Raw genomic sequence first — 12,848 nt, forward strand, 5'->3', positions numbered from 1 at the left:
TTTTTTAACAACATTCTGCCTTGGGTCATTTGGCTCAGTGGTGCCACCTGCTGGATATTTACAGCCCCTCCGTGTTTGAGAACAAAGTGGGGATGGTTGAGAGCCTGGATATATGATTGCAAGTTTCACTGGACTTCTATAAAATAAAAAAATTATAACAGTCCAGATTTCTTATAAATCTATAAAGTGGCGTATCCCTCCTATCTCTAAACAAACAAACAAAATGTATAAAGGTAAAATTTTAAACAGATAAGCATTTCTTCTAAATGTTTTAAGTTATAACCTTGTTTTTCGTCAAATGTTTCTCAGAAATATGCTTCCTCCCCACCTGCTCCCACCACAAGGTTGTTGGAAGTGTGTTGCTGCCTCTCAAGGCCATTTAATAGGAATCCACCAATGGGGGGGAAGGCTGCAAGGATTACTACTGAGCAGTTTAATCTCCCTGCCTCCGCACGCCAGATTTTTTCCCATGGAGATCAGATCATCAAGGCCTTTCAGCCTCAGGAGAGCTCTGTGAGGAAGGTCAGGCTGAGAGAGAGTGATGAGGCAAAGCTCACCGCACCAAGGGAGCTGCTGAATGGCCTACTGGTGGTGATTTGAACTCGGGTCCCTCTGGTTTTTAAATTTGATTAATCAGCCTAGCCATGGTTGCTATGCTCTGCCTCTACAGTTGGAGACAAGCAGGCTTCTGAATACCAGTTCCTGGAAATCGCAGGAGGGAGAAAGCTCCTGTGCAGCCTGGGTCCTGCCTTGTTGGTTTCCCACAAGCATCTGGGTGGCCACTGTAGGAACAGGATGGTGGACTAAGTGGGCTGTTGATCTGATCCAGCAGGCTCGTCTCATGTCCCAAAATTCTAATATTCTTAATTTACAGGATTATTACGCTGCTAGCATTTTAAAGGTTCCGACCATCCTTTATGATATACCCATTTGGGTAGGGGCTGCATGAGTCCAGAGGGGTATCTGTGTGGGATATTGCCTCTGATCTTATGGCACTTATCCCATACCCTCCAACACTTCTCTGATGAAAATAGGGACGTCCTAGTCCATAATAATGATAGCGATAACTTTATTATTATTATTCATATCCTGCCCATCTGACTGGGTTGTCCCAGCCACTCTGGGCAGCTTCCAACCAGTATAAAAAAAATTAATAAAACATTAAACTTTTTTTAAAAAAACTTCCCTATACAGGGCTGCCTTCAGATGTCTTCTAAATGTTGTATAGTTATCTCCTTGGCTTGGGGGTTACATAACTCCATGGCCCACGGACAGTCTGGGTATCAGTGTGTTTTTGCATGAGTAGAATGTGTGCTTTTATTTAAAATGCATCTCTGGGTTATCTGTGGGGCATAGGAATTCGTTCATCTCCCCCCCTCAAAATATAGTCCGCCCCCCCGCAAGGTCTGAGGGACAGTGGACTGGCCCCCTCCTGAAAAAGTTTTCTGACCCCTGAGTCAACTCCATACCTCCCAACACTTCCCCAATGGAAATAGGGACGTCCTAAGGTAAAGAGGGACATTCTGGGATCAAATCAGAAACCTGGGCAGCTTCTGTAAATCTGGGACTGTCCTTGGAAGATAGGGACACTTGGAGGGTCTGTCATCCCAAGGGCTCTCAGATGGAGAAAGGAGCCCACAAGAAGACTGAGGGCCCTCTGGCATTCTCCATCTGTGGCCTTTTGAGACAGAAAGTCTTGGTAGCAGCAATGATGTTCTAATGAGTGACGGGGCAAGCCACCATTTAAATTTCCCACAATGCTTCAGACCACTCTGGTACTGGCCCTCGGTGGTCCGGCAGGGTTTCCAAGCGCCCAGCTTATTTAAAATACTATGTTCACCGGACAAACTGCACATGTATGGTGAATAGGGTCAATTAATATGCTTATGTGCCTTACTGAAACCAATAAGGGTATTGCTGTATGTAATGGAACCACTATGGTTGTAACTACAGTCATACCTTGGGTTGAATGCGCTTCGGGTTGAGCGCGTTTGAGTTGCGCTCCGCGGCAACCCGGAAGTAACGGAGCACGTTACTTCCGGGTTTCACTGCTTGTGCATGCGCAGATGCTCAAAATGACATCACGCGCATGTGCAGAAGTGGTGAAAAGCAATGCGCGCGTGCGCAGACGTGCCATCACTAGTTACATTTGCTTCTGGATGCGAACGGGGCTCTGGAACGGATCCTGTTCGTATCCAGAGGTACCACTGTAATGCCTTATCTCGGTGGGGAGGGGTTTTATGTATTGAAGTTCTCACCCTGGCCACCAGGGGTATTGTGTATACAGTAGTTTTCACTCAGGTCCACGTCAGTTAATTTAGGCGGGAAACCCTGGGTTGTTGTTGCTACAATGTTGACAGCCGGCTGCCTATAAAAGCAGGCCGGCTGAGCTGTTTGCTGTTCAGTTCAGTTGCAGCTTACTTATAAAGAACTACTTGGAGAAATCTCCGTGTCGTCTGCTATGTCCACCCGCAACTTAATAGCTACGTCAGAGACATTGTGGGAAGTCAGAGAGACCAGTCCTCTGGGGATGATCTGAGTTCTCTGGGCAGGCGTCAGCAGTGGGGCCACAGCCTGAGGAACATGGCACCCCAACTCCTGCCAGCCTGGCTAGTGGTCAGGAGGAATGATGAGCACTGCGGTCAAACCTGGAGGACTACAGGTTGCCTAGCCCTCATGGCCGGTAGAAGGAAGATCTTCAGCCGCCGCCATTTCAGAAATGCACTGCTGGGTGCGATAAGTCTTTCTGCACACAGCCCCAAATTGCAGAGGACCACAGGAAGCGACCAACCATGGGTCCATCTTGTTCACTGTTCCCTACACTGACTGGCAGCAGCTCTCTGGGGTGTCCGGCAGAGTTCTCTCCCAGCCCTACCTGGGGACCCCAGGGATTGAACCACGGACTTCAGCTGCTCTACTGCAGAATAATTACTCTGCATTCTGACCCTGGGCTTGATGGTCACCTTGGGGCAGGGAGTGGAGTACTGATGACAGTAGCCAAGAAGCAGGGCCTCTCTTGGCGAGCTCTGCTCGGGGTCTCAGCATGGCAGCATGTGGGGCCATCCTTGTCATTTAATGGCATGCGTCACCCGGGAACACTCGACTGTAGTGCGCCTTTCTGTCATTAGTATCTGATACTTCAAAAATCACCGAGAAATGTCAAAATGAGGAGGCTCTCCAAAATTAAGAGGAGGCACCTGCCTACCAAATCATGAATGTGCAAGTGTGGTGGTGAAGATGCAAAGGGGGCATATTTTAATCTCGCTCTCTAGCTGTGGCTTTCAAAAATAAATAAAGGAACATTTTTAGGTCCCTGCCTCGGGTGTTTGTTTGTATTGTTTTAAAAACCCATCTTTAATTCTTTCTTTCTCTCTGCCTGACTCTCTTCTTACATTTTCTTCTCTCCTTTCCTCCAAGATGCGCAAGGCGGAAAACATGGTTAGTTGCTGTTTTCATTGTTTTCAAAGCAATTTTTAGCTGTTTGTATTGCATGTGTGAAAAACGCCTGGAGATTTACGATAAAGCCGGTTCGTCATTAAACGCGACAACAATTTTAGCTGTGTTATTCTGACTCCCAACGCTCTGTTTTTAAATGTATTGAGATATTATGGTTGTAATCCGCCTTAGGGGGCCTTGTTCAGGGCAGAAAGGCAGAATAAAAATATTTTTATAAATCAATACAAATATTGGGCAATACTTCAACTTCTCTTTTTTTTTATAATAATTTTTTTATTCGAGATTTTTATAACAACACAAACATATAACACATACATAAACAAACAAAGAACAAAAACAAAACATAAAACATGTACCATTTCATATCTTAATTTCTTATACCTTTCTTCCCCGACTTCCTCATGCCTCCCTTTTCTGTATTCCAAATTCTTATCGATTACTCAGCAAATCTTCCCTTATTTTAAATTAAATTTAAACTAATCTTCCTTATTTTCCTTGTCTTAACCATTGCTAATAGTAACCATTTACTTTCCAGTCCAACATCATTCTAACTTTCGTTAATTTTGTAATATTTCTTTAAATAGTCCTTGAACTTTTTCCATTCTTCTTGCGCTGCTTCTCTTCCCTGGTTTCGGATTCTGCTCGTCATTTCTGCCAGGCCCATGTAGTCTATCACCTTCATCTGCCATTCTTCCAGTGTGGGTAGTTCTTGCGTCTTCCAGTACTTCGCAATAAGTATTCTAGCTGCTGTTGTAGCGTACAAAAAGAAAGTTATATCCATCTTTAACACCCCCTGTCCGACAATACCCAAGAGAAAGGCCTCTGGTTTCTTAGGGAAAGTATATTTAAATACCTTTTTAAGTTCATTATAGATCATTTCCCAGAATGCCTTAATCTTCGGGCACGTCCACCAAAGGTGAAAGAATGTACCCTCCTTTTCTTTACATTTCCAACATTTATTATCAACTTCTCTACTTCAACTTCTCTACATATAAATATTGTTGCCTGCACCCTTATCTCTGAGCAGTGAGGGACTTCAGGGGTTCCTGCACTTACACAGGGTTTGCTTTCCTTTGAGTGAAGGTCCATGGAGACTGTGGTGTCTTTAGGATATATGGTTTTATTTTCACATATATACAACCTGAGCAAAGGATGAAAGCGCTCACAGCATTAATACTCAAACAGATCTTGCTTCTCCATTAGGTTTTCATGGAAGCTCCAAAGCCCAACTTTGGGTTCAGCACAGAGCAAGACATGTCCTTGGGTTTCCAGTATCAGCCAAGAAATCTCTCTCGATGGAGAACATCATCTAGCAAGGGGAGGTGGGAACAAGCTCACCTCTTTGTCTCCATGGCAGCCTCTTGGGACATGTAAATGACAGTGCTGTACTTAACTGGACAGCCAAGGCCATTACCTTATCAAAGGAACAGATCTGGCTGTTTTCACCTCATAGATTCTAACACCACATACACAAGATCAGAGGTTTGGAAGGGACCCAGAGGTATCATGCAGATATCATGCCGTATCTAAGAAGCTACACTTTTTGGAGAGATGCTTCTTGCTGTGTGAGATAAATTTATCAAAGGTTCTTTCTCCACTTCACTGATTATCAGTCTCATATGAGCTGATCTGAAATTATTCAAGTCCCAAAAAGATTAAAATCACTAAATTTGCTTTTGACCTCCCCTGTATGTTGGCTTCCTGCTACCAACTAGAATAATTCCATAGTGAGGAAAATCATGTTCTACCTACATTTGAAATTTTAAACCTGAATCACCTTGTGAGTCATATAATATCAAATTTATGTGGCAAGATCAGTGGGCTTAGACAGATTCCATACTTGTCCCACATTCATAACAAATTGCTGATTATAAAGTCTTGTTTTGAGTACTTTGAAACCAAATGTCAAATGTGGTATGGACTGGTGCTTTTATTAAAGTTTCTTTAAATTGCAATATTTATGAATTTGTTTCTTTTAACCAGTTAGTTACTTGATTGATATAACTAGCCATACCACTGATATTCTTCCTCTTTTCTTTCATAACTGAACTGCAACAGCTTCTATTTTTGGTCTTTTATTATTCCAAAGAAACATAAGTGAAATCATGTCATTTCACGATCTGTTGTGCTTGCAGTTCTATAGCTGAAAACTGGAATAAAATATTTACCTTTGGTAACAAGGCCATTTTAACTGCAGGAGTTCTCCCATAAGTTTTCTACATTTGTTTTATTTGTTTATTTCACTTTAAGGAGGGTAAGAAAACAAACCACACATTAATACCCTTGAGAGAAGAGGAACTCTGTACACGCTCAGAGGTAAAGTACTCAAACGGTGGCAATCCTATGCAGACGAAAAAAATCTGCATTTTGGTTCGCCTTCCAGACCACTAACGTGCAATGTTTGCAAATGGGAATTACTCACTTAATAAAAAGAGAACTCAATTAGCTTTGAGCTACCGGTATATAACACCATCTCCCGCAATTCCATTCGGCAGTATGCCTCTCCCCCCTCCCCTCCTACTCCGCCATATTAGTTGTAGTCCAGGCATTCTCCTTGAGGACTTAGAGGCAAACGATAAAGGCACCGAGAAATACCCAGACACGGGCCTGGAGGATAGAACTACACTCCCATGATGCCTTTCGCCTCAGCGGCCATCTTAAATGGAGTCCAAACACCTTTCGGAGAATTTGGCTTACACAGGCCTGATCCGATGAGTGAGCAAAACTACCCTTCCCATGAGGCATTGGGGACGAAGTCGCCGCAAGCTGCCATCTTAGCTGTAGTCCAAACACCTCTTCGGGGGCTATAGCGACCAACGGAGCCAAGGAGTCGAGGCGGGGAATAAAACTACAACCCCCACCCGGCATTGCGCGGAGGCATTGGCCGCCATCCCCATTGTAGTCCAAACTCCCCCCAGGTGCCCATAGAGGCGGATGCGTCTGAGGTGGCAGAGAAAACTACTTCTCCCATGAGCCCCCGCGCGTCGAGTGTTCCCTTTTGGCCTTCCCGAGACCGCCATGACGGTTTTGTGTGTGTGTGTTATGCGTTGAGTGAGGTGTGTGTATCAGTATGTGTGAGTGAGTGAATGTGAAAGGGAAGGAGGAAGAGGAGAGGATGAGAGAGGCTGGGGGAGGAGGAGGAGGAGGAGGCTCCACCAGCACCGTGGGGCCTAGCTCTGTCCCTTCCGAGGAGCTGTGGGGGCGAGTGAACCCCACTCCCCGACCTGCCCCTTTGGAGGGGGGTGGGTGGGTTTAAAGACCCTCCCTTATGTGGGGGGAGGGACAGCTGGGCAGCGCAGAGCCCCCTTGAGGAAAAGGGTGGGGTGGGGGGGCACCAGGTTCCCACTCCCCCCTTGGATTGCAGGGCGGGGGGCTGGCAGTGGGGAGCGCCTAGAGGGCCCCACCCCGTTGCAGGAGCAAGGGTTTTGCAAGGTTAACAACCCCCACCCTTTCATTGCTTCGGAGGGGGGCAGAAAGCTGAGAGATCGCCAAGGCAGGCACTGGGCCTTTTCCATCTGGGCTCTGTGTGTGAGAGTGAGGCCAGAGCTATGTCCCTGATTTAAAGGGAAAGGCTGATCATCATCATCATCATAAATAACATTTGGGGACAGCTTTCACCTAGCCCCCACCCGCTTTTGATCCCCCCCCCCCGCTCTCCAAAGTGCATGGAGATGTTGTTGGAGTAACAAGCCAAGGGGCAAGTCCCCCTTCTCCTCCTTCTCCTCTTCTCCCACCTCCAGTAAGCCCAAGGAGTGGGGAGTGGGCTTAGAGAGGGGAGTGGTCTGCCTACATTTGAAAAGGGGAGGGTGGGTGTTCTGGCAACTAAGGAAAATCTCAGTGGTGGGCAGAAGAGGAGGAGGAGTCAGGAGGAAGCAAGGAGGGTTGGAGGGGGGGTTACTGGAGGTTGCACCGCGCATAGGCAATGCCCAAGGCTCCATCCAAAATTAGGGGTGCAGGGGGTCCCTGAGTAGATGTGTGCTACAGCGGGAGCTTTCCTTGTTATTTTTTAGATGTTCGGGGGAAGGGAAGCCTCCTCACACATCATCCCCTTGTTTTCTCCCAAGGGCAAGGAAGGAAACCGTGGAGGGTAGAATAGGAGAGAGGGGGTGAGAGGACTGGGGGAAACTGCTGCTATGAATCTGTAATCGCCTCTTTGGGGAGATCGACCCGCCCCTCCGACTCTTCTCCACCCCCCTATTTTTGTGGGGGGGACTGAGGGAGAGACGCACGCACACACAAATCCTTCAACAACTGGCTGGATCTCTTCTCTCTCCCCCCCTCCACTGCCCACCATGACAACAAACCCAGCATTAGAATCGCCATCCGCCCCATGGCCACACAGCAGGTGAGTAGCCCATCTCTCCTTCGCTCCCCGCTCCCAAACCCTTCATGGATTTTAAAGGGGGGGGTCTGCTCCCCGTCTCCAATCTCCTCCCATCCTAAGGCACATTTGGCTGGTGCCTGTCTGTGATATGTGAGTGTTTGTGTAGATATATGTGTGTGTGTGTGTGTGGTGTGTGTAGCGATTGTAAGACGTACAGCATCTTTTCTCTTTCGGAGGCTGCTGATGGATGAGGAAGAATCTTTGGTGCCTGGATGCGCTTCCCAAAGGTAAGTCCCTCCGCCGCCCCCATCTCTCTTGGCTTTGCGAAAGAATGCTTTTCAAGGAATAGAGACCCTTGTCCCTTTTTTCCCGAAGCCAACACTTTCTCCCCCCCCCCATTCAAAATTTATTCGCTCTCCCTCTCCGACCTCCAACGTGATGCTTTTGAGGAGGACCCCCAGTCGCTTTGCAAAATAACCCCTTTCCCCCCAAATTAGCTGTATATGCAGGGCAGGTCGTGTGAACGCACACAGCATGTGAAAACATCACAACAACTCATATGCAGGGAAGGAGGATTGGGGAGGGGGGAGTGCTGTTAAGCTACCAGGCGGGTTGCATGAATGTATCTGTTGGAGGTGGGATCTGGAGCTTCTAAGCCTCCACCTCCCCCGCCCCCCCCTCAAATGCAAGGTACACTATTGTGCTTTCCTCAGTTTCCCCATTCCTTTCGGGGTCTCCTTTGTTGTTTTTGTTTTCTTGGGCATTCTCCCTCTTTCCCACCCTTACGTGCTGTCACCTTGGGCTGGATTGTTTTGAGTGGGGGCGGGGGGCGTCGCTATTTATTTATTTTTTTGTACCCAGAAGGAAAGCAGGCGTGCGAGCGAGCGGATACCGGGGTGCATCTCTTTTTTTGGCCGGCTTGCTTTTTTTTTTTAACTGGGAAGAGGGGGTCCCTTCCTGGGTGGGCAGCAGCATCTGACGGGCACCAGGGGGAAGCGGAGGAGAGGAGCGGAGTGGCTCCGGGGCGCGCGCGCATGTCCTGCGCCTGTGTGTGTGGATGTGTGTGCGCGGGGGCAAGCGTGGAACCAAAGTTTCTCCTCTCCGATTTCCAGGGGAAGGAATTGCCGGCCGTAAAGCGCTCCTGCCTCCCTCTCTCTCTGTGTGTTTCTCATGTTTTAAGCCCTGGGGGAGGGAGGGGAGGGGAAGGGAAGCGGAGGAGAGGAGGGGATGGGCCGTGTCTGCCGATTTCAGGGGGCCCTGGATCCGGGATGGCTCCGCTCTCCCGCCTCGAGGAGCTGCGGGATCCGGAGGGATCTGCCGGAGGAGGCTCGCCCCCGAGAGCTGCCTGGACTTAGAGGCTTTTAAAGGGGCGGCGAGAGCGGAGATGTGTCAAGCAGGTTGCAGATGGCGGAGAGGAGCCGAGGGGAGCCAGCAGCCGGCACCGTGCAGGGCCGGGCTGAGGTGTTCGGGATCCCTTGCCAGGACCGGGCCTGTCAGCTCTGAGGCCATGCTGGGGCGTGATGAGGTATCGCAGCCAAGTTCCCAAGTGCCTGCCTCCCACCTGATCCCACATGCGAGGGGGCGGCTGGCGGGCGGGCGGCCTTAGGAAGTCGGGCGTGCTGCTTGTGGGATGTGTTTGGTGACCATTTGCAAGCGGGGGCACTGTGGTATGTGTGGAGGGGGGGGAGAGCACAGCAAGATCAAGTGGCTTATTCAGGTTCACCGAGGCCTTCTGCCACCTAACCTGTTCCTCCCCCTTTACCAGCTCATCCCTAATAGCACCCCCTGCCCTAATTTACAAAATATATATCAAAAGATGAAGTGGTGGTGTTTTGCAGCAAAGAACATCAAAAGGTTATGGGCATGCCCAGGTCTGTCCCTCCCCCTCCAGTTTGGGGAACTGAAGTGTTCTGCTGTCTATACCATAAGTTCATTGCAGGCAGAGGCCATTCAGAAAGTGCCACCACTTTCTCTTCTCTAGTTCCTCCTTGAATATTTTGGTTTGATGCTTTAGGCCTTGCTCCCCAACTGGGACAGATCCTCTCCCCAAAATACATGTTAACTCCCCTTGATTGTGTTTGTCCCCTGTTTCCTTTGCTTCTCCCTGCCGTGAGAATTTAGGGCAAAATTGGACGTTACTCGCAAAACAGCACTTGCTCAGAAAACGCCAGTTCTGCTTCTGCTTCCCTTCCCCCTCCTCTATGTAATGCCTGGAAGAACTTGCCTCTGCTCTAACAACTCAGTGGCTCTGTCACATCATTCACTGCCAATGGAGGGATGTGGTGACGTCATGGCGCAAGGGAAGTTCAACTGGACATCATGTAGAAAGAGCAGAGAAGTATATCTGAACCAGCTGTGGTTTTGTGTTTTTTTAAACTTTTCTCAGAGGCTTTGGGATCTAAGTAGTGATGGTGGAGGAGACAATGGGGCCTCTGAGTCTGGTTCTTCAGTTGCAAGCACCTCAGGTCAGGGACCTGCTGTTTTTTTGGTTGCATTACTGTGCCATGTACCTGTTGATGGTGTTATATTAACGATTGTCATCAGCGACAGTTGCTAATGATGCAAATGTAGCCCTTTCCTTTTTGGCTTTCCCTTTCTGCTTCTGATATGAAATCTGTTCTCTGCCCTCCTCCTTTGCCATCTTTCCCCTGTTCCATATCTCCCTGCTTCAAGAAAGGCCCTGTGAAAATGGTTGCTCTTAGATTAAGCATGTAGTTTTATTTCAATGGGACTAATAATGTTTTGGGAAGTGCTGCCCCTAGAAAAGCTTTCTACAGCCTTGCCTTCATCTTCTGTTTATTACTGTGTGATTTCTCTCCTTCTCTGTATCCTATCCCCCCAAAAAACTCCACTTCCAGTCCATATTGACAGGAAGCTCCTTGTGCATTACAGTAGTTCTTCCCTTTGTTTTATGAAGGTAGAACTCAAACATCCCATGCCCATACTACTGATAATTGTCGTTTATCATTTTTGTATCAATTCCACATCTGAGCTGCTAGCTTGGCAAGCAGGCCTCCAGACAGAACTGGGAAATTTCTTTTGAGATACCATGTTGGTTCCCAAGAATTTGACTTGTCCCCCCACCCACAATCAGTGACTTGTTGGCGTTTCCTTCTTTTCTCTTTTTTTCTAAACCAGATCCTGGTTTCTAGAAGCATGAAATATTTTTCATGCCCTGCCTGCAGTATTTCCTTGTGAAGGTTCACCTTTCAGGATAGTGACATGAAACCTGCAAATGCCTCATTCTAAACCAGAGGTGGGCAACCTGTGGCCTTCCAGATGTTGTTGGATTCCAACATGGCCAATGGCCAGGGATGATGGGAGTTGTAGTTCAGCAGCATCTGGAGAGCCACAGGTCCCCCTTCCTTGTCGTAAACCGCATTAAAGCAGTGCAATCTTGGCAGCCACATGTTAACAAGTAACAGAGAATCACTCTTTTTTTTTTTTTTTTAAAGGTGCTGCCCATAGCTAGGGTGCTTCTGCTGTCCTTCTCATTTGCTGATCTCCCTGTCTCTTTAGGAGGGGGAACTCACCTGTTTCCTTTCAGCCCCTTCTATAAAACAGTAGATGGGGGGAGAACCGGCATCCCAGCACCATGGGCACCTGTAATTAAAGCAGCTGTAAATCACAGTGTCTTTTGTGACTTTGGTGTAAGCAGGCAGAAGAGTGAGAGCAGTGAAGTCCATCCCTTGATTTAACCTAAAAGGTCCCCATTGAGCTGCCGCATTATTAGAATCCAGCTTCTTTTTATTCCGCTACAGCTTTGTCATTAATATCAGGCTTGTAACCTGCACAGAGTTTTTGTGAGGTGGTTCAGTTTTGCTCTTATTTTAGAGAGAGACAGGCCCGTGGTTGAGCCGAAGTGATGCGTCAAAGGATATATGATGAATCTCTGACAGAGGTAGGATCTGAGTCCATCTTTCTTGCCATTGCAGTAGCTCGATCAGCAAGGCATTTCCTTGGATGCCCCTTACTCCTCTGCTGACAGAATAAACTAAGTAGATTTTATCAGCTGGGGACAACTACATTTTTTCAAGCATTTCAGAAGAGTTACCCTTTTTAAAAAACGCACCCTCCAACCGCTGTAAAAAAATAATTAATTGGGCACTTTTCCTTCAATAACAAAAAGAAACCCACTGCAAAGGTTCTTAGATTTGTTCTTCTTTATTGGCTATTGCTGTATAATTGCATCCAGAGCCATGCGTATTCTGTGATTGTATTGGGCATGTGCAAAAGTTGATGTTTAGACAGTGCAGTCAGCATCAGGACCGCGTTTCTAGGTTTGAAAGCTTGCAGCTCAGTGGGGATGAGGGAGCTGTGCTGGATTTTCAGTGATGGGGTGGAGGGGTAGAGAGAGAATCTTAGGGAAATATTTGCTGTCTGTCATGAGCATAAACAGAATAAATAATGTGAAGAGGAGGAAAACTGCTCAACTTTGCATCATTTACTCATGTTGCCATGCACCTCAGTTTTTATTGGGGATGAAAACGGAAGCTTTGGTGCCGAACCTTTTTGTTTTGGAGCACAAATATTCTCAAGGTTGCTTCTTGCAATTTTTGCCCTCCCTGCTTGATATTTTCCCCTCCCAAGCGTTGTTGTGGGTTTCTGATATTTTGACTCCCAACCCATTTTTGTGTGATAACTGTTACAGGGGAGGGAAGTTTGTTTTCCTTGAGAACTCTCCGGATGCTGAGGCAAACCAGAAGACTCTCTGTTGGATGGGGACCCCTTTTATCACTTAAATTTACTCCCCATATATCCTGCATTTCTCCCATGATGGACCTTAAAACAGCTTATAAAAAGGTGTTGCTGCACAGCCTGCTTAGCGTTAGGAAGGTTGCTGCTTCATGTACCTGAAGATCATGTCTTGGAACAAGTAACCCAGGGAAGGAAATAAATAAATTAGAGCCCTAGCTTTCTTTCTGTATTTTTTCATATAGATCAGGGTGCAAACAGACAGAAACAGCAGACCTCATCCCATAGCACCAGCTGCTTTTGAAAGAAAGATAAAGAGGATTCAAAAGTGGCTCCTCTGTGGGATTGGGAGCTTTGTCCGGAAATGCAGGTG

General features: G+C 47.4%; 1 protein-coding gene and 1 long non-coding RNA gene across 4 annotated transcripts in view; one reads left to right on the plus strand and one right to left on the minus strand.

The window, feature by feature from the left end:
• LOC310748480 overlaps positions 1–1,411 on the minus strand; it is a 110,026-nt gene extending 108,615 nt beyond the window's left edge. The window contains exon 1 of the long non-coding RNA XR_014541341.1: positions 1,274–1,411. This is a non-coding gene — a long non-coding RNA (uncharacterized lncRNA). The remainder of the gene's footprint in view (positions 1–1,273) is intronic.
• A 4,950-nt stretch (positions 1,412–6,361) lies between these two features.
• Positions 6,362–12,848, plus strand: part of FBXL19 (F-box and leucine rich repeat protein 19) — a 33,374-nt gene continuing 26,887 nt past the window's right edge. The window contains exons 1-2 of one of the 3 annotated variants that reach the window (XM_083584164.1): positions 6,362–7,801; positions 8,017–8,067. The gene's annotated coding sequence lies outside the window, so the exon portion shown is untranslated. Of the gene's footprint in view, positions 7,802–8,016; positions 8,068–8,920; positions 9,306–12,848 lie in introns of those variants that run through there. The other 2 variants (XM_083584166.1, XM_083584165.1) reach the window with 2 other exon arrangements.

This window comes from Podarcis filfolensis (assembly GCF_964270895.1).
Source record: "Podarcis filfolensis genome assembly, chromosome: 13".
NCBI classification, from domain to species: Eukaryota; Metazoa; Chordata; class Lepidosauria; order Squamata; family Lacertidae; genus Podarcis; species Podarcis filfolensis.